This window comes from Budorcas taxicolor, chromosome 20 (assembly GCF_023091745.1).
Source record: "Budorcas taxicolor isolate Tak-1 chromosome 20, Takin1.1, whole genome shotgun sequence".
NCBI classification, from domain to species: domain Eukaryota; kingdom Metazoa; phylum Chordata; class Mammalia; order Artiodactyla; family Bovidae; genus Budorcas; species Budorcas taxicolor.
Window position 1 is genome coordinate 42,508,987 of NC_068929.1, and position 20,279 is coordinate 42,529,265.

Genomic DNA, 20,279 nt, shown 5'->3' on the forward strand with positions numbered 1-20,279 from the left:
CAATAGGTATATTCTCTGGAAAAGGCCTTCATGGTTTCATATGTGACAGAGGGGTATAAGTCAGTCAAAATTGTTTACCATGAGAAGATGGTAGATAGGAGAGAAATGCCATGAAAACCGCTCTTGAAGACCAGTTGCTTAACCTTTGCACTCCTCTTTCATTTTATTAGGATTAACCAAATACAATGCACTTAAAAAGTTTCATTCTAGAACACCTGACAAATTGTTTCCAGCTGTTCCTATTACCTTAATGACACATGGCCAATATGCAAGTAAACAGGATGCCTCCAGTTTTTTCTTAAAATAGTTTGAATTTATTAAGCATGGATTTTACCCTTAAATTGTATTTCATTCTGAAACTTCTAGAGAATAGGGTTTTAGAAAGTGATATTTTCTTACACAGGAGGCAAATGAGTTTCATGTGGTGAATCCTTCTAAAATGTTTTCCTCTTTCATTTCAGCATGATAGATAATTTATTACACACCCTAGTCTTCTGTTAGTGGGAAAAAAAGTCCCAAAAGACTAACTTTAATTTAAAATATAATCATAGCAGGATGCTCACAGAAGTACTGCCTTACTGTATATACAAAGTCTACTTTAATATAAACCCATAGGTTTAACAATGTATTTTTGAAGACTATTTTTCTATCACTTAAGTAAAATAAAAGACTATTTTCTATCTTCCCAGTACAGCCTGTTTACGTATTCAGCAGGTATAGTATTTATATGAGGTTATAATGAGTATTTTCAGTACACGGTGATATATACAGTCCCTGTTTGTGGAATAAAATGCCATACCAAGCCAAAGCCCACTGAGGAATAGGAAGTGGATGACAAAATTCGATTTCCAGCACAGTGTAGTATAGTTTTTCTGATTCTTTTTATCTCCAGGATACTTTAAACAGCAATCAAGAAACTAGAGATTTAGGACTCTCCACAGACTGAAAATACTTCTCTTGTAATTTAGGGCCACTCTGGGGGTTCTGCTCTTGGGGTGACAATTTTCACTTCTCTGTGAAATTTTCGCTTCTCTGGGTGAAAATTTATAAAGATGAAAAAGGAGAGTAGAAACATCTAACATACTGCCTTAGAGAGAGGGTTGTTGTTTTGTTTTTCTGAGCAATCTTGGGCAAATCCATTTGTGTGTTCACTTCTTAAGCTGGAACACAAAGAATCTGAGCTCCCTCTGTGAGTTAAATATTCCAGCCCAATAAGTCCATGTCGACAGAAACGGGACTCAGAGGTTGGCTGATGTGTGAAAGTGAACACGCTGCCCGAGCTCCCAGAAATGCAAAAGTAGCATGTCTGAGGCTCTATTCTTCTAATACACACACAGCTGGTTAAGAGCGAGGGAGCTGTTGGGGAAGATTGTCCAAGTTTATTCAGTCCCCTAGATCCCTGCTACTCAAAATACGGTCTGAGGACCAGCCACACCCGCATCTATGGGCACTGCTTGAAAATGCAGAATCTCTGTCCTCCCCAACCCCATCCACCAGAATCTGCATTTTGCTAAGATCCCCAGATGATTCCAGTGCACAGTGAAGTTTGAGAAGCATTGCCCTAGCAGATCATTTCCACTAAAGCTGATTTTAGTGCCTGGAGTAGTTCTTTCCTGGAAAGTACAGGTCGAATCTGTTTGACTTGCAGTGAACAGTACTGTCATAAAAAGGTATCATTTTTTAAAATCTATTAGTGGTTTGAGAGTCACATAATGGAAGAAAATGATCTGCAAAAGCACATACAACTTCTAAGAGGGTCAGGGAATATAACCCACCTTGAGAAGCATTGACCAAAAACTCAGCCCTTCAAAGCCAGCACAGACCAAATCTTTCTCAGAATAGTCCCGTCTCCTCCAAGGCGTGTATGAACCACTCTGATAGTATGAGAATTCAAAAATAGTCTTTTGATGTATAATTTGGCATGTATGAAAAAAACTGTCATGGCTGAAGACTCAAACTAAATTCTTAAAAAAGCACCAATTAGTAAGTAGATTACTGTCAATCGTTAACTAAAGCCAAGGCTATAATTCTCAGTCACTTAGCACTCTTTAATGAATTGCGGGGTTTGTTTTTTTTTTTTTCATGGTCTAGTCTATTTTCCATCAAGGAGTCCTCTAGTTGAGTGGAAGTATGCAAATTAAGGGTCAGGAGACCCAGCTTCTAGTGCTAATTATGTTAGCTTAGCTCAATTCCGTTCTCTGGGTCTCAGTTTGCTCTGAATGAAATGCTAGGCCAAATAATCTATAATGTCCTTTTAAACTGTGAATCCTTAATTTCATGATTCACTCAATAGTGTCCAGCAAAGATGATTAACCAATGCCTTGTATCATAATTAAGCTAACAAATAATTGCCCTTCATCATAGAAACACATCCTCTTCAGGGATGTGCTCATTTTGTTTCACTCTTTTTTTCTTTTTTTTAGTTGGAGGACAGTTGCTCTACAATATTGTGTTGGCCTCTGCCATACATCTACATGAATCAGCCACAGGTTTAAATCATCAATGCCAACTAATCTTAACATATTGTACATACATTTTACAAATTACGTAGATATAGAATCATAGTCTAAGATAATGTGCAAATATGTGTATAGAGGGAAGCAGAGATTTTTTTAAAAGACATTGAAAGAGGCTTTTAGGGACAAAATGCCTTTCTTATACTAGGCTGCTGATTCTGGTTTGCGCTTTTGCTGTTGTTGTTGTTGTTGTCTTCTTATGGATTATGAACCACCATTGCACAGTTGGTGTAAAAGCCTCAAGCTCTGATTTGTTAAAAATCATATTTTTATAAATAAACACTTCAAGCTACAAAGCACATGGAAATAGGATAACCAGTGGGTGATTTATGGACGCTTATAACTCAAAGAGCAAAATCTTCTCTAGTCAGTTTAGCAAAGAGCAAAATCTTCTCTAGTCAGTTTACAAGGCAGCTCAGATGAGCACAAGTCATAATCAGTCACGTCACTGACATGTAACTGACTCTGCATTCTCCTAAGTGCCTAAGGCCAATCCCAACTGGTTTGGTCCAAAGTTGGTCAATCCCTTACCATCTGTACAAGATGAAGGAGTTTGACTCTGTCCTATAGTGACCCAGCTCAAAGGGAGAATCTGATGAGCAAGCAGAGGCACCTGAGCTCCAGGGTGCAGCTTAGCTGGGGAAGGTCTGTCCCCCAACCTTCTCCAGGCTGCCTGCTTCTGCCCATCACTTTCAAAAAGATGTGATCCAGCCAGTCGTAATTTTGTTATCTCTTTAGAGTAGACATGAAAGAATCAGATTTGTACACATTTTACAAAGTGCCTTTTTTTTATTTTTCTGAAGTTTTCTTTTCACAAGAAAAGTGTATTGTTTGGACAGTAAATTTTACATTTTAAGTAAATGAATGAAAAAGCCAGAAAGGAATCATTAAATGATCTAAGGTCCAATCAGCAACCGTTGAGTGGATTTTGATTTATTGTTTAATTAAATTAGCACACAGCTGATGTGAATAGTGTAACTTATTCTGATAAGAAATTGACTCTGGCTAAGATTTTGGAATAAGTCTGCCACCCTGTTACTTGAGACTCTCAATTTAAAAACACATTAATGCACTTTCAATGGCTTTGAATTGCATGCCAGGGCCTGAAAAGGGCAACACGTGTACCATGGAACTTGGCACACATGCAGAAAGACATAAAAGCCTCTGAATTATGGTCCGTGAGATTGCTGATGTAGATTTGCCATTGATGAAAGCCTCTAGTGAACCAATTTCTTTTTCTGCCTTTTCAGCCCATGCATCATTAACATAGTTGCTAGGGTAGTGGGCTGAGCACTCAATTTCCGGCTGTCAGTAAACAGGCTGTGTGATTTTAGCAAGTCCTTTAAAAGCTAATCTCTGGTTCCCTCATCTGTTAAATGAGTGGCTTGGCCTAAGATGTTTCTAAGACCCCTTCTGGCTCTAACAGTCTTTGATGTACATGTTCTGAGTAAAATCCAGGGTTTCAGTAAATGGCCCAGGGACAGTGCAGGAGAATATTGCTGATGATCCCTTAGCCTAAAGCAGTGGACAGTGTGGCTGTAACAATGCTGAAGAGAAAAACAGTTCTACTCCTGCAAGTCTCATGGATTTCATTTAACATCCTTTGCTCCTCCTCCTCTTCTTAGCTGTCCACCTTGTAGGCTTTTAATGCTCTCACTGAGGGCCTCCATTTCTCCTGAAAGTTCGTTATGTACAGTAGCAACCGTAGGATTTGCAAGAAACTAGATTATTCATAAACAATGACTGGCCTGAGTCAAACAATAAATTGGCCACATAGATATCAAGGCCCAAGTTGAAGATCACAACTTATCTTATTTACGGAGCCACAGGCTTAGAGATTCTAGCTCAATTCATCCATTCATTCATTTGTTCAAAGGCCATTAATAAATCCAAGCTACAATGAAGACTGTTGTGGAGGTCTTAAGCAGAAACTTAAAAACGCAAAACGATTGCTCAGGAGTTTTATAACCTAACCAGAAATTCTATTTATAGTTATGGCCTGGACGTATTTCATGACCAGTGTACATATCATCTGCAAATCAAATAGTTCTCTTGCTAGATTTGTGTATTTCAAGGTGATTTTGGCTCTGAGACCTTCACATAGTTACCTATTTCAGTAAAAGGAAACAGAAAAATAGAGTGTGGGGGACTTTCCGGGTGGTCCAGTGGCTGGGACTTTGCACTTCCAATGCAGGGGGCCCAGGTTCTACCCCTGGTCACGGAACTAAGATCCCACATGCCGCAGGGCAACTAAGCCATATGCCACTTGGAAATCCTGCATGCCACAGCTAAGACCTGGCACAGCTAAATTTTAAAAATAAATAAAAATAAAATATGTTTTTAAAAGAAAGAAAAATAGGATGTTTCTAAATGTCTGGACATCTCAGGATTACACAGAATGCCAAAAGTAACCTGCTAAACTCGGATTTTTTTGGACATAGTGACTCTGCTCAGTGTTCTGAGTTTATGGCTAAGAGATGTACATATGCCCATGACTCTTTAGTCCACATTGATTCTTTTTATTTATGCTCTAGTTTCATGTCAGGAAGCACTGAGATATGTAAAGTGGGAAAACGTACACTGTTTATGTGGTTGTGGTCAATGAAAAGAGAGACCTTTAACCATAGTCTGGTAGTTAACTTTTTACCTGCTGCTGATAGAAAGAAAAAAACAACTCTAAAAACTTTAGCTACTTAAGTAGTAATATAAAAACCAGTAGTTTCATATTATGCTCAACGCACACTTCACCCACATACATTTCATAATCGAATCTGAGTTTTCCATGCAAATTTCACATATCCTAAGGAGGTGGGGAAATCTTGTTATATTACCTGAAATTGAAAATTTGTATGGCAAGAGTCTCCTGAACAACAATTTGTTTTATGAAATTCCTGATAAAAGTTTTAAAAGTAAATATTTCCCTTCTTATCCTAATGTCCTTCTTTCAAAGCTGCTTATTTAGAAATGATGTCACATCTCCCACTTTGACTATTTTCAGTGACATAGTTGTGTATTTGCCGTGTGATAATCCTGACTTTAACTGTTATATGATTTTATATTGGTTTATGTGGTTCAAAACTGTGTGACACATTGAGATATATAATCCTATTGTGAAACTCACTGTGTACTACAAAGGAAAAAAATTATTTCATGAGTTAGAATCTATCCATATATATTTCAATGTGATTGTTTCTATATCTGGAAAACAAGACTGAAAAAAAAATGTAATCATATCTTTCTGTTGAAACTGTGAATGTGCTAATTTTTTTTCTTAATCTTTGCTAGAAGTAGTATGAGTTGCCATTGTACAGCTGATCTGGGGTAAGTGTTTAAAGTACAATCCAACAATTGTTTAAAAGTCAAGTCAACCCCTCGACTTTGCTTCATGTGACCTCTGATACTTCTGGGGTGTTTTTTGCATAATGAGGCTTGCTTTTCTGCTTGATCAGTCATTTCAAACAATTTTTGTGTCTCATGCAGAAACCAAAGCAACCTAGAACTGGCTGTTAGGGATCTATGTCTTCTGTAAAGCCATATTGAAGTGAAGACTACAGGATAGCCAAAGGTTCAATATTTTCAAAGCTACCACTACCTCTGCTTTTTCTCTTCTCCTAAAAAATGCCAAACAAAATTCTTTAACATTGCATAGGAAATTAGAAGTGATTGTTACAAGTTGCTAGGGTCTTGTTTTTTACATGAAGATACACCTCCTAAATTCATCAGTTTGTAAGTTTATGCTAGGTTTCCTCAATAACCATTTTTACATTTTATAAAAACTGACTGATGAATAAGGGCCAGAAAGAATACATAGTAAGTCACCAGGTGAAAGCCAACAAAATTATAGATGCAGATTTTTCCCTAACCAGGAGTCACCACAACGTGGTTACCCAAAGCCATGAGGCGGATATTTCTCACAATTTGATTTCCCTAAAGCCCCTAGAAATAAATTTTTCCTTATGTTATTTTAACCATCAAAGATATTATGGTATGGGAAAAATCAGGCATATATCAGAAATAACCTTCTTTTGATTTTAAAAACTCATTTCTACATGAACTAATTACAATGCCTATTTTTTTTAGTCTTAAAAAATTATAGACTATAATCATCTGATTTATCTTGCATCTTTAGTTCTGTAAATCTTTAGTTATTGCACCTTGTGCTTTCTGTTGCCCATGGATTTATTAATTTGTCTCTTCCCATTTTGAGAGGACATCATGGATAGCTAAATCCATATCAAGAGGATGGGAGATGATGCTAACTGCTATTACCAGAACATCTTCACTTTTTACTCCATGCCGAAAACGATGCTTGCCAAACAAAATCATCCCAGTATAATATTATCATTATATTTCTACTCATGTTATTGAAAATTCCCAGCTCAGTGCCTGGCTCAATAAATGTTTATTCTCCTTGCCTCCCCTTCCTCTATTTATTTTTATTTGATATGTAAATGAAAAAAATAACACATGCCTGGCTGAAACAATATTCTTGATGGATTTTTGCTGCAAAAGGATTTGTAATCCAGAAACTATTTATATAAATTAGACCAAAACAATTTTCCTCCTTCTCTTCACCCTTCTGTATGATTGCAAAGTATAATTTCCTTCCTTTACCCCCATCCCTCACACAAGAAGCTGCTAAAAATAAAAATAAAATGAGATGGAACCAAGAACCCAGGGATAGATCAGAAAAGCTCATTTAAGTATTATAAAATAAAGGAAAAATCAAGCCATTTGGAAAAATAGCATGCTTTTGAACAGTATGATTCATCCATATTACTAACAACATCTCTTCTGACCAAATTCATTGGATTAAGTGTAAAATGCTAATCTTTTAATGGATCTAGATCTAGAAATCTTTACCTACTGCTTATGCTTGTGTTGCAGAATTATGGGATGGTGTGGGGTTTGCTTTACAAATTCTTCTCTGACTCCTAAATTCTCTATGGCCATGTCTTACCAGGGAATAAGAAATTTCTTACACGAATATCATTCCCTAAAACTTGGCGTCTGTCAAAGACTGACTCCCCCATGCTTACATTGGTGCCATCTGCCTTTAATTATTGGACACACATTTACTTTGAAGCTGGAAAAATTGGAGTGTCAGTCACCAGACACAGCATTCACATAATAATGAGTTGGAGAAGTACTGTGTAGCTAATTTTCCAAAATGACATGCTTTCCTAAAATGAAACAGAAATTATATGTTGCCACATCTTTCCAGAACCATATCTGAAACCTTAACCCCACCAAACTCTACAACTGACTAATCAACTTTTACACATTCTAAATCACCCCTATTTTGAGGGACTGTGAGATATAATACCTATTTAGCAGAAATCTTGATGTCTTGGGGTTGGAAGATAGGGCAGGATTATAGGAAATGGGGGCTTCCCTGGTAGCTCAGCTGGTAAAGAATCTGCCCACAATGCAGGAGACCCTGGTTCAATTCCTGGGTCAGGAAGATCCTCTGGAGAAGGGATAGGCTACCCACTCTAGTATTCTTGGGCTTCCCTGGTGACTCAGACAATAAACAATCTGCCTGCAATACGGAAGACCTGGGTTCAGCCCCTCAGTTGGAAAGATCCCCTGAAGGAGGGCTTGGCAACCCACTCCAGTATTCTTGCCTGGAGAATCCCCATGGACAGAGTTGCTTGGCAGGCTACAGTCCATGGGTCACAAAGAGCTGGACATGACTGAGCAACTAAGCACAGCGCAGCACATAGGAAATGGAGTTATTGAAAAACCTCCAATAGGACCTTATCCGTTAGGGAAGCAGATTCTCACAGTTTTATCCTTCTGAAGAGTACAGAAGAGATTAAACCCATTCTTGGTATTGTAAAGCATAGTCTACATTGGAGTCTTGACACTTAAATTGGAATTCTTTTGCCCATATCCTCACCTACTCCTGCTGCCTATACAAGTGTTAAGCAATTTTGTCTTATGATCAGTTTCACACTAAAACTTATACTTACCAATGAACTTGAAACACAGGTACTTTTATGAATGTGATAAAATATTTTTTAAGTAAATCTAGAGGATGTTAGTCAAATGCTACTTAGGTTGTCAGTTGGGGGAACACTGGTATAAGCTAAGGGAGCTCAGGAATTTTTATTACTGTATTTATAAATGTGTTTGAAAGAATTTGTAAATGTCACAGGTACATTTTTAAGGTGATACACATTTGCTCCATAAATTATTAAAAATTAATGAAATGAGTTTCAATGACATTTGGCAGTAGTTTTGCTTCAAGTGATCAATATTGATATTGTTACTGAACTATGTAATCTCATGATACATTTTTCAATACTTTTTCATAGCAACTGCTTTTGCAATGGTACCAATGCTTAATTTAAATTGAATCAATAAATTTCTTCCTAAGCAATGATTTCTGGAGGGTCTTTTACTATGTATGTGAAACATATTTAATGAATAATATAAGCTTGGGAGGTTTTAAATTTGTTTCAAAAAAAACTTTATTAGGACATATTTTTAAAAAAGAAGGAAAAATATCAGCAATCTAAGCCTCTCTGGAAATAAAAAACGCAGACACATGCTAAAATGTTTGGCTTAGAACACTCATCCAAGGCTTTTTTTCCAGGCATGCATTCTTGACCTCCTCTTTCAACATATTCCCTGATTTTATTTTCCTATTAATTCTAAATCAAAACTGACATCTTGCTTCCAACCCAGCTAAATTCTACATCTTCTCTTTCCACTGCCCTCAAGTTCCTGAGTCTTTAGCCATTTGCCAGACTCGAGCTTTAAAAATGCAAACATGTTTGGAAGCACTAAGAAATTCCTTGGGCCTTCTGGGAACAACCAAGACCAATGAAGATGACGGGTTCCAAATCTAATAAACCAGCTCTCCCAAGTGAGGCTTAAGCCACAAATCTCAGTGCCAATGATATACATTTTCTTTTGTTTACTTCTTTCTATCCCATGTCTTCACTTAAAACTCCAGCTGTGATTGACTTTTCCATTTATAATCTTTTGTCTTTTGCACCAAATATGCCATACACATGAAAATTATAGAGGATGATATAACAAAGATCTCCACTTACCAACACCCAAATTTCACAAATATTACCTCTTTACCAGACATTTTCTTTTTAATAAATGAAATACAATGGATGCAGAAAATGACATCCCTCAATAACCAAATTCTCTATCTTCCTTCTCCAGTGGTAACCATAATCCTGCAGTTGTATATCCATTCTGGCCATTTAAACAATGCCTTTACTTCATACATATGTATCTATAAACAACATGTACAGTTATTCTCATATTTATGAATTTAACATAAATAATAACATATATCATCATGCACTTTTTTTTCATTCAGCTTTGGGTTATGGAGATCCAAATAGATTCAATTGATTGGTTCTTTTTTCCTGCTTTTTGTTTTATATTAGAGTGTGGCTGATTAACAATATTATGATAGTTTCAGGCAGACAGCAAAGGGACTCAGCCATACAAAAAAATAAATGCATTCTGCCCCAAACTCCCCCCCAGTTCAGGCTACTACATAACATTGAGCAGTTTCCTGTGCTATACAGTAGGACCTTGTTAGTTATCCATTTTAAGTATAGCAGTATGTACACGTGATCCCAAACTCCCTAATTATCCCCTCCCCTCATTCTTCCCCCTGGCAACCATAGCTTTGTTCTCTAAGTCTATGAGTCTCTTTCTGTTTTGTAAGTAAGCTCATTTGCATCATTTCTTTTAGATTCTCCTCTGTCTGACTGCCTTCACTCAGTTCTCTCTGCTGCATGTAGTTGTGTACGTCTAAAATTAATTTGTTAATCCTTGTGTTGATCAACTTTCCATTTCCACTACTATACGTGACTTGTAATGAACATTCTTACCCGTCTCATATTTTAAATATTTTCAAGACTTTCTCCAGGATGTGCGTCTAGAGGTAAATTACTGGATCACATGAGACACATGTCTTAATATTTTCTCAGTATCTATAAATTTCTTTCCAATGCAGTTGTACCAGTGTCTACCCCAGTCAGCAGTGTAGGAGTTCCCTCCTTAATGATTACCTAGTATTGTCAGATATTTAATTTTTGACAATTTGATGATCATAAAGTAACTTGTTATTGTTGTTTTCATTTTCATTGTCCTAATGAATCCATTCTGGATCTGAATAACTCACCCCTGATTTGCTTTTATGCCATCTTTGTCATCTTCTGAGTCTCTACATAAGCTTTCAGTCCTACATCTGGGTGTCTCTTCCAGTCCAGTGATCTGCTTATCTATTCTTGCTCCAGTGTCCCCCTCTTATAGCTTAGTTTTATGCAGCCTTTTTACCCAGTAAATTAATTCCTACACCTCCCTATCTTCTTCAAAATTATTCTGGCAATTCTGGGCCATTTGTTTATCATATGAATTTTAAGCCTATCAACTTTCCAAAGCACTTCTGTGAGGAATTAAATTATTGTTAATAAAATTTATGTATTAATTCTTGGAGAAGTCACATCTTTATAACACTGTGTCTTCTTAATCATCATCATGAAATATCACTTCATTTACTTTTGTATTTAATAAAGCTTTACACTATTCTTCATTAATGTCTACATGTGTTTTACTATATTCATTCCTAGGCACCATAATATTTTGTTGCTTTTGGAAATCGTATCTTTTTAAAAATTATCTTATTCTAAGTGTTTGTTGCTTATATATAGAAACCACTGAATTTTTATATTGATCCTATATCCTGAAACCTTCAGTTCAGTTCAGTTCAGTCACTCAGTCATGTCCGTCTGTTTGCGACCCATGAATCGCAGCACGCCAGGCCTCCTTGTCCATCACCAACTCCCAGAGTTCACTCAGACTCACATCCATCGAGTCAGTGATGCCATCCAGCCATCTCATCCTCTGTCGTCCCCTTCTCCTCCTGCCCCCAATCCCTCCCAGCATCAGAGTCTTTTCCAATGAGTCAACTCTTCTCATGAGGTGGCCAAAATACTGGAGTTTCAGCTTTAGCATCATTCCTTCCAAAGAAATCCCAGGGCTGATCTCCTTCAGAATGGACTGGTTGGATCTCCTTGCAGTCCAAGGGACTCTCAAGAGTCTTCTCCAACACCACAGTTCAAAAGCATCAATTCTTCTGCTCTCAGCCTTCTCCACAGTCCAACTCTCACATCCATACATGACCAATGGAAAAACCATAGCCTTGACTAGACGGACTTTAGTCAGCAAAGTAATGTCTCTGCTTTTGAATATACTATCTAGGTTGGTCATAACTTTTCTTCCAAGGAGTAAGCGTCTTTTAATTTCATGGCTGCAGTCACCATCTGCAGTGATTTTGGAGCCCCCAAAAATAAAGTCTGACACTGTTTCCACTGTTTCCCCATCTACTTCCCATGAAGTCATGGGACCAGATGCCATGATCTTCGTTTGCTGATTGTTGAGCTTTAAGCCAAATTTTTGACTCTCTTCTTTCACTTTCATCAACAGGCTTTTTAGTTCCTCTTCACTTTCTGCCATAAGGGTGGTGTCATCTGCATATCTGAGGTTCTTGATATTTCTCCCGGCAATCTTGATTCCAGCTTGTGTTTCTTCCAGTCCAGCGTTTCTCATGATGTACTCTGCATATAAGTTAAATAAGCAGGGTGACAACATACAGCCTTGACGTACTCCTTTTCTTATTTGGAACCAGTCTGTTGTTCCATGTCCAGTTCTAACTGTTGCTTCCTGACCTGCATACAGATTTCTCAAGAGGCAGGTCAGGTGGGCTGGTATTCCCATCCCTTTCAGAATTTTCCACAGTTTCTTGTGATCCACACAGTCCAAGGCTTTGGCATAGTCAATAAAGCAGAAATAGATGTTTTTCTGGAACTCTCTTGCTTTTTCCATGATCCAGCAGATGTTGGCAATTTGATCTCTGGTTCCTCTGCCTTTTCTAAAGCCAGCTTGAACATCAGGAAGTTCATGGTTCATGTATTGCTGAAGTCTGGCTTGGAGAATTTTGAGCATTACTTTACTAGCACTTGAGATGCGTGCAATTGTGTGGTAGTTTGAGCATTCTTTGGCATTGCCTTTCTTTGGGATTGGAATGAAAACTGACCTTTTCCAGTCCTGTGGCCACGCTGAGTTTTCCAAATGTGCTGGCATATTGAGCACAGCACTTTCACAGCATCATCTTTCTAGGATTTGAAATAGCTCAACTGGAATTCCATCACCTCCACTACCTTTGTTCGTAGTGATGCTTTCTGAGGCCCACTTGACTTCACATTCCAGGATGTCTGGCTCTAGATGAGTGATCACACCTTCGTGATTATCTGGGTCATGAATCTCTTTTTTGTACAGTTTTTCTGTGTATTCTTGCCACCTCTTCTTCATATCTTCTGCTTCTGTTAGGTCCATACCATTTCTGTCCTTTATAGAGCCCATCTTTGCATGAAATGTTCCCTTGGTATCTCTAATTTTCTTGAAGAGATCTCTAGTCCTTCCCATTCTGTTCTTTTCCTCTATTTCTTTGCATTGATCGCTGAAGAAGGCTTTCTTATCTCTTCTTGCTATTCTTTGGAACTCTGCATCCAGATGCTTATATCTTTCCTTTTCTCCTTTGCTTTTCACTTCTCTTCTTTTCACAGCTATTTGTAAGGCCTCCCCAGACAGCCATTTTGCCTTTTTGCATTTCTTTTCCATGGGGATGGTCTTGATCCCTGTCTCCTCTACAATGTCACAAACCTCATTCCATAGTTCATCAGGCACTCTATCTATCAGATCTAGGCCCTTAAATCTATTTCTCACTTCCACTGTATAATCATAAGGGATTTGATTTAGGTCATACCTGAATGGTCTAGCAGTTTTCCCTACTTTCTTCAATTCGAGTCTGAATTTGGAAATAAGGAGTTCATGATCTGAGCCACAGTCAGCTCCTGGTCTTGTTTTTGTTGACTGTATAGAGCTTCTCCATCTTTGGCTGCAAAGAATATAATCAATCTGATTTTGGTGTTGACCATCTGGTGATATCCACGTGTAGAGTCTTCTCTTGTGTTGTTGGAAGAGGGTGTTTGCTATGACCAGTGCATTTTCTTGGCAAAACTCTATTAGTCTTTGCCTTGCTTCATTCTGCATTTCACGGCCAAATTTTCCTGTTACTCCAGGTGTTTCTTGACTTCCTACTTTTGCATTCCAGTCCCCTATAATGAAAAGGACATCTTTTTGGGGTGTTAGTTCTAAAAGGTCTTGTAAGTCTTCATAGAGCCATTCAACTTCAGCTTCTTCAGCGTTACTGATTGAGGCATAGACTTGGATTACTGTGATATTGAGTGATTTGCCTTGGAAATGAACAGAGATCATTCTGTCGTTTTTGAGACTGCATCCAAGTACTTCATTTCAGACTCTCTTGTTGACCATGATGGCTACTCCATTTCTTCTGAGGGATTCCTGCCCGCAGTAGTAGATATAATGGTCATCTGAGTTAAATTCACCCATTCCAGTCCATTTTAGTTCTCTGATTCCTAGAATGTCAACGTTCACTCTTGCCATGTCTTGTTTGACCAGTTCCAATTTGCCTTGATTCATGGACCTGACATTCCAGGTTCCTATGCAATATTGCTCTTTACAGCATAGGCCTTTGCTTCTATCACCAGTCACATCCACAGCTGTGCATTGTTTTTGCTTTGGCTCCATCCCTTCATTCTTTCTGGAGTTATTTCTCCACTGATCTCCAGTAGCATATTGGGCACCTAATGACCTGGGGAGTTCCTCTTTCACTATCCTATCATTTTGCCTTTTCATACTGTTCATGGGGTTCTCAAAGCAAGAATACTGAAGTGGTTTGCCATTCCCTTCCCCAGTGGACCACATTCTGTCAGACCTCTCCACCATGACCCGCCCATCTTGGGTTGCCCTGCGGACACGGCTTAGTTTCATTGAGTTCAACAAGGCTGTGGTCCTAGTGTGATTAGATTGACTAATTTTCTGTGAGTATGGTTTCAATGTGTCTGCCCTCTGATGCCCTCTTGCAACACCTACTATCTTACTTGAGTTTCTCTTACCTTGGGCATGGGGTATCTCTTCACGGCTGCTTCAGCAAAGCACAGCCACTGCTCCTTACCTTGGATGAGGGGTATCTCCTCACCACCACCCTTCCTGACCTTCAACGTGGGATAGCTCCTCTAGGCCCTCCTGTGCCCACGAAGCCACCACTCCTTGGATGTGGTGTGGCTCCTCCCGGTCGCTGCCCCTGGCCTCGGGGGCAGGGTTGCTCCTCCCAGCCACCTTATTGAACTCCAATTATTACTCCTTTCAATTTGTAGGTTTTCTTGGATTTTCCATTTTTACAACTAGATCATCAGAAAGTAATAACTGTGTTTTCTCCTTTCCTGACCCTTAAAAATTGTATTTCTTTTTCCTAACCTATTTCTTGGGGTTGGATTACCAGTACAGAAATGAATAGAAAGAGAATAGTGGACATTCCTTCTTGATCCTGACATTAAAGAAAGTGCTACTAAAATTTCACCATTAAGTGCAATATCCATTTTTGCAGATACTTTTGGCCATGTTAAGGAAGCTCCTTTCTATTCCTTGTTGGCTAATAATAATTTTTATCTTAAATTATTGCTGAAGGCTCTCAAATATTTTTCTACATAAGGCTTCCCTGGTGGCTCAGCTGGTAAAGAATCCTCTTGCAATGCAGGAGACCTGGGTTCAATCCCTGTGTTGGGAAGATCCCTTGGAAGAGGGTATGGCTACCCGCTCCAGTATTCTAACCTGGAGAATTCCATTAATTGTATAGTCCATGGGGTCACAAAGAGTTGGACACAACTGAGCAACTTTTACTTCACTTCACTTCATTGATACAACTGTCTTTTCTCTGTTAGTTAATATGAAAATTATTATAGAGAATTTATTTAGAGAAAACATTTCAATGTTAAATTACCCTCACATTCTTGGAATGAATTCTACTTGGTCATGATGCATTTTTTGCAAACTTTGCTGCCTCAGTTTGCTAACATTTTATTTAAGACTTTTGCATTTATGAGAGTCATCTTTTGTGCTGCTTAAGATATAATTCTCTGAGGTATTTAGTAAATAAGTTAAAATCGTGTAGGATTATGGAAATTCTTCTTTCTCCTTGTAATTCTGTCATTTTTTGCTTTATATATTTGGAGGCCATTATTAGGTATATATACATTCAAATATTCAGTTTTCCTAACAAATTATACCTTTCATCCTCCTCTTAACACTCCCTCAATTAAGTGGTCTGTCAGTCATTCGACCATATGCATTGTTGAACACGATGAGCCTTGTATGCCAAACATGGTGCTAGGATTTAGGAAGCATTAGAAACGTGCCCTCTGCTCTCCTGGGGACCATAATCTGATGCGAAGGCTGAGGTAAGTATTGTGTCCCCAGGTCTTACCAGACTGACTTTAAAAAATATTAACTCTAGTAATTCCACATGAGCCTTGCTCAAAGAGTTCATCCTAATAATTAAATTGAAGGACTTTGCACCTTTTTTTCAAGAAAATCAGTGTTGCCTGAAACTCTAAGGGTTACCATGTCTGAGCCTCATTTCCATGCAGTTCTTCTTCCCGACACACCTGCCAACTCTGCCCCTCAGTCTCAACACCTGCACACACCCTCATTCAGAGTCCATTCACTATGAACAGACTATCTGTCACTGGAGGTTTCATGTAAATTGGATTTTTTCTGAAATTCTTCCAAAACGTTTCCCTTTCCTTCAATCTGGCACTCCTAAACGAGGAGAGGGAAAGGATCACTTTGGAAAAGCTGTTATCTTACAGACCCTGCTGTTACTGGCAGAAGAATTAGGATCAAAGAGCAAAGTTCACTCAAGATTTAACTGATAAATCATTAGTAAACCTGTGTACAAATTTAAAAGACCCTATAATTATTAACATGACAACAGAATTTCCATGTTTCCTCATTTCTCAATTATCTTTCTCAAGAAGAAATTCCAACATTTTCCTAACTGATGAAATATATTCTGTATCTTAAAAGTAATTCACTATGTGGAAACTATAGATGGCAAGTCCCTTGACTGATGTCCTGATACTCCTATTTGCCAGTCATAGGAAGTTCCTCATCTTCTCTGGTCTTATATAAAATGAAAAAAATTATACCTGATCTGCTTAAAGAGAGAACAAAAAGAACCAGAGCAAATGTCTCTTAACATCCTTTATAATTCAATGATAATTTCTATATAATATTCATTTTACCTCTGAACCTAGAAGATCTTAGAGTGTTATTTCAAATGCCTCCTACATCTGAAAATGTAGTCATGTCCAACTCTTTGTGACCACAAAGACTGTAGCCCACCAGGCTCCTCTGCCCATGGGCTTCCCCAGACAAGAATACTGGAGTGGGATGGAATACTCAGGGATCCAACCCGGGTCTCTTGCTTTACAGGCAGAGTCTTCACTGTCTGAGCCACTCCTAGATCTGAAGGGAACCTAATGTTTCCTCCTCATCCTAGTTTTCAGATTCAGTGGATATCACTGTTGCTATAAAAGTCAAAAGACCCAACATTTTGGAAAACAGTTTTGTGTCATGTTAGGTAAATGACAAGTCGATGTCATTTCACTGGAGTGCATTTAAAACATATATACATTTTGACCTAGAAATTTCTCTTCAGGAATTTATCCAAAGTAAAAAAAAAAACAGTTATTCTAGTGCACAAAGTTCTATGCCCTAGGATGCTGGAGAAAATATAGCTGTCCATCTATAGGAACTCACTAAGTAAAATATATGGAGACTTCCAGCTTCTCCAACATGTAAAGGGCTTGGAAGATGTCACTCTCATTTTTACAAGAAACTGAAAACCAATGGCTTTTCTTGAACCCATTGGAGAAGTGAGATTGCAGAGAGAAATGTCACTCTGAAATCTAGAAATACAGGCAAGTCTCCAAAGTCACAGTCAAGACCTTCTTAATCTGAAGCCACAACTGGTAGAAACACAAAACAGCAATGTTGAAAAATTGCTAGAGGCTGAGTGTGGACTAGCATGAGAGTGAGAAACTCCCTGTTTGCCAGAGTTTTAAGAGGATCCTTAATTTTCTGGGCATCATCTACAGTACAGGAACACCACTAGATTTTCATGGTGAAGGTCCCTTTGGCTGGGGAAAAAGTGAAAATGTTAGTTGCTCAGTCGTATCTGACTCTTCGCAACCTGTGGCCTGTATCTCACCAGGCTTCTCTGTCCATGGGATTCTCCAGGCAGGAATACTGGAGAGGATTGCCATGACCTTCTCTAGGGGATCTTCCTGACCCAGGGATTGAACCCAAATCTCCCACACTGCAGGCAGATTCTTTACTGTCTGAGCCACCAGGGAAGGCCTTGGCTGGGGAAGAAGAAGAGTAACCATCACAAGATATGCACAGAGACTTCACCTTAACACAGATCTGTTCTCCAGGGCAGACTTTGCAGGAGTCCTGTATCAGTTGGCAAAGTGCTCCAGCCACCCCTATGCTTCCTACCTCACCTAAGGGAGAAAATAAAGAACATAGTGAAAAGGAATAAAGGCTTCAAGGAAACAGACTGGGAAAACTGAAGCCAGGGAAGGGAGTAGAGGGCAGATTTTTTTTATTCTTTTAGTTTATACTTACTGAAAATTCATAGATAAATACTTGTGACGATCACCCAGTTCAGAGACATAGGTCCACTAAAAGACTGAGATCCAATCATAAGATTTTAGCACTCCAGTTTCCCAGTGGCTCAAATGGTAAAGAATCTGCTTGCAATGCAGGAGACCAGGGTTTGATCCCTGGGTCAGGAAGATCTTCTGGAGAAGGGAATGGCTACCCATTCCAGTATGCTTTCCTGGAGAGTTCCATGGCCAGGGGAGCCTGGAGGGCTACAGCACACGGGGTGGCAAAAAGTCAGACATGACTGAGCGGCAAATGTAATAACAGAGGATTATAGCTGAAAGAGCTGCCTTGGCTCTATTTAAAGAGAAGGAAGCCCTAAAATCACAGGGGACAAAACAAGGACACTAGAGCAATTTGAATCCTCTGGCATGTACAGCTACAGAAAACAAACACATCCCAGCTTCTACCAGATTAACATAAAACCTCACAGTAAAAACTTATTTACCTCAGGTCCTGTGACCTAATACAGCACGTCTATCTTTCATTTAAAAGTTTCCAGGGATGCTAAAATGACAGAGGAAAAAAATAATCTGAAGAGACAAATTGAGCATCAGAATCAGACTCAACTATGACGCCAATATTGGAGTTATCAGACAACTTTAAAATAATTATGATTAATATGTTCAATGTCCTAATGGGAAAGGCAGACATTATGTAATATCAGATGGGTAAAGGAAGCAGATAGAAACTGCAAGAAAGAATTGAAAGGAAATGCTAGAAATGAAAAATGCATAACAACAACAAACAAAAATTTTAAGTGTCTTTGGCTCATCAGTAGACTGAACACAGCTGAGGAAATGATCAGTGAACTCTGAAGATGGATAAGGGAAATATCCCAGATTAAAATAGAGTGGGGGAAAAAAGAACCTCCAAGAACTTTGGGACAATTTCAAAAGATGTAATATGTGTATAATTAAAACACCAGAAGAAGAGAGAACTGGGAAGAAATACTGAAGTAACAATGGCCAAGAATTTTCCAAAATTAAATAAAACATATCACAGAATACTTTGAAAGAATTAGGAATGATGACTCAGATCTTTATTTTAAACAAAAAGCTATATTGTTGACTATAAGCAGTTTATGAAAAAAAATTGTGTATACACAGGTACACACATGAGAACAAATTTTTTCTGTTTTCACAGAGAGCATATATTGTATTATGGTAATCAAAATAAATGTCTTTCCTTTTGAATAATGAAGGTACAAGTGCTCACTGTGAAATAATTCCAAGTGCCATGCTCTGCTTCCCCACCCTAGGCAGCCCCAGATGGGTACCTCTCACCTTAATAATCTTTAAACTTAAAGCCCCCAAAAAATCTCAGATCAAAGGAGTTTACAGTCCGCAGTGTTCACAGAAGCAAAACAGATCACAGCCCAGTGGAGTTGAGGTCACGTGCCAGACTTCAGGAGCTCAGTGTTTTCTCACCTCAGTTCAACAGTGAGACAGCTTAGGCAGCCCAGTGAGAGGCTGTGTTGCAACTGGCCTCATTGACGTGGGTCAGTCCCATGGCAGTTCTTCTCCAAACCCCCAAAGCAGAATGGGGCTGGGAGCTGGGAACCCACACAAAAGTGGGCAATTTACATTGAATTTAAAACAGTTTCTGCGCTTACCTGGTACCCTCACCTCTCCTTGGCATCTGGGATAAAAAGATTGTTTCCCAGATGTTTGTGGAGGATGTGGCCAAGCCAGTGGGTCCTCTGTGAAAGGCGACTCGAGACGTCCACCCTATATGGTATTTCCCCAACCCCACCCTTCTTGAAGGAGGAGATGGAAAGGATGTGACCACTGGTTGAGCCAAAAGCTGGATCCAGGCGCTCAGAGACTCCTCACCCCCTCTTCTGTCCTTGGCGTGTGCGTTCTGCCCATCATTCACACAGTGGGAACTGGTCCAAGGATGCAGGCTTGAGAGAGTAACATGTACATTACTGGACAGTGTACCCGACTGACTTCACTTAAGGCCTCTATATAAAATTTTAAGGGGCTTCCCTGGTGACTCAGTGGTAAAGAATCCACCTGCCAATGCAGGAGACACGGCTTCAATCCCTGTTCTGGGAAGATGCCACATTCACGGAGCAACTAAACCTGTGCACCATGACTATTGAGCCTGTGCTCTAGAGCCTGGGAACCG